The following is a 2,180-nucleotide window of genomic DNA, read 5'->3' as shown; positions in this document are numbered from 1 at the left end:
GCGCTCTCCGTCCCCGCACAGAAATCCACCGTGTGCGGGAGCGCGCCGGACCCTGAAGTAGTACTTGTGCGCACGGCAGTGGAATCAAGTCGTGCGTGGGCAAAACAACAACAACCCTTGTGAGTCGAAAAGTGGTCCTCTACTCTCCAGCGTTTGTCTTTGGGTTCCTCGGCCCCCTCGCCATGCACTAGTGAGGGGCTTCTCATTGGCTGGCAACTTGTTGAGGGCTCATACGCACCGATGGGCGGGAGTTCAGGCTGGAAGGAGGAGGAGGAGAGGAGGACACTCTCCTAAGAAAGATTATGAGCAGAGTAGATTTACTGGAGAGAACATCACTCCTAATTATGGGAGTAATTCAGAAAGTTACACATGCTCACTGAAGCGACTGGATTCCAGTGCGCACCAGGAGGAGGACATGTGATGGACGGGTTCAGGTTCACAGGCCTCTTTTGTTTTGTAGGAACCAGATCATTAAGGGCAAAGGAAAAACAGAACGATTAGTCATGGAGTATATCTTATTTTTAATAAAAGCAAAGAGAAAAATAAATCAAAAGTACAGTTTTGGCTAAAAAAAAGTAAGCAAACAAACAAACAAACAAAACTTCATGGCCAATATTTAGAAATTCATTCTGTATTTTGAATAAAGAATGCTAAATTACTGCAAAAACACTTTTTTAGGCCTGCACAATACATCACAAATTCATGGTCTTCGCAATATCTGCTTGAGTGATACGTTTATCGCAAAGAGGGCGTAAACTACGGTGGCCAACACGGCTCATATAAATGCAAAAGGCACAACAAAACTTAAAGCATGAAAACAAAAGTTGTGTTCTGGCTTTGTTGTTGTGCTTCTGCTTTTGTCCTCTTGTGTTGGTTTTTGTCATTGTGTTTCGGCTTTTGTCGTCAAGCTCTGGTTTTTGTCGTTGTGTTGTTACTTTTGTCGTCTTTTGGCTTTTGACGTTGTGTTTTCGGCTTTTGTCGTTGTGTTTTGGCTTTTGTCATTGTTTTGTGGCTTTTGTCGTCTTGCTCTTGTTTTTGTCGCTCAGTCGTTGCTTTTGTTGTTGTGTTTGGGCTTTGGTCGTTGTGCTCTTGTTTTTGGTTGTCGTGTCGTTGCTTTTGTTGTTGTTTGGGCTTTTGTCGTCGTGTTTTCAGCTTTTGTTGTGTTTTGGCTTTTATCGTTGTTTTGTGGCTTTTGTCATCATGCTCTTGTTTTTGTCGTTGTGTTTTTGGCTGTTGTTGTTACGCTCTTGTATTTGTCGTTGTGCTTCTATTTTTGTTGTTGTTTTGTGACTTTTACATTTACGTGAGCCATGTCGGCCACTGAACTGGAATAAATTGTTACCGTATATGTTTTCACAAAATCTCTTTGCATTTTGAAGCATTTAACAACATTCACATATTTGACCAATCAGATGGACCCCTTCACATCGCTGACCAATCGGATGGAGCCCCTTTACGTTAGACACTTGCCTCCAATGAAGACGACGATGGAGTTTAATTAAAATAATAAAATAAAAAATAAAATAAAATCCCTGCAGTGAAATAGAAATAACTTTTTTATAATTTGTTCATGTGTCGCAAGTTATACCGTACAGTGTACAACATGGCTGACAAATGCAAAAGACACAACACAACGACAAAGGCCACAGCATGATGAGAAGAGCCACAATAAAACAGAAGTGAATCACAACGGAAAAAAATAACAGACTTTTTTTTTGTTATAAAGAGGCCATACCATGAGTTTTTTTGTTGTTGTTTTTTTTTTACATGTTCTAGTGCACTTTTCTGATGATGGAGGAAATACTCAACTTAACTAAGTCACGACGTATGTCATCAGTTAATCTGAATATTTACACCCTAAAGTATCTGTAACAAGCACTTGGTGAATCATGTTTTAACACTGACAAAATAAAAAATCTTAAAGACCCATTTCAATGAATGTTGTGTTTTAGACATTTTTGACATGTTCTTGTAGCATTTTTCTGTTGATGGAGGACAAACTTGAAGAAAATCAAGCTTTTTTTACTCCATCTACCTCTTTTTTTGTTGCACCAGTAATGCTAAGTTGGGGGTGTGAGGGGCTGCAAGCTAGAGTGTAAACAAAGGAATGATGGGAAATGAGGGCTGGCTTACTCCGAGCCAACAGTCAAACCACAAGTCAGAGATGAATTTTTAATAAA

The sequence above is a fragment of the Oryzias melastigma genome, linkage group LG9, assembly GCF_002922805.2.
Source record: "Oryzias melastigma strain HK-1 linkage group LG9, ASM292280v2, whole genome shotgun sequence".
Taxonomy (NCBI): Eukaryota; Metazoa; Chordata; class Actinopteri; order Beloniformes; family Adrianichthyidae; genus Oryzias; species Oryzias melastigma.
This window is presented reverse-complemented; position numbering follows the sequence as displayed.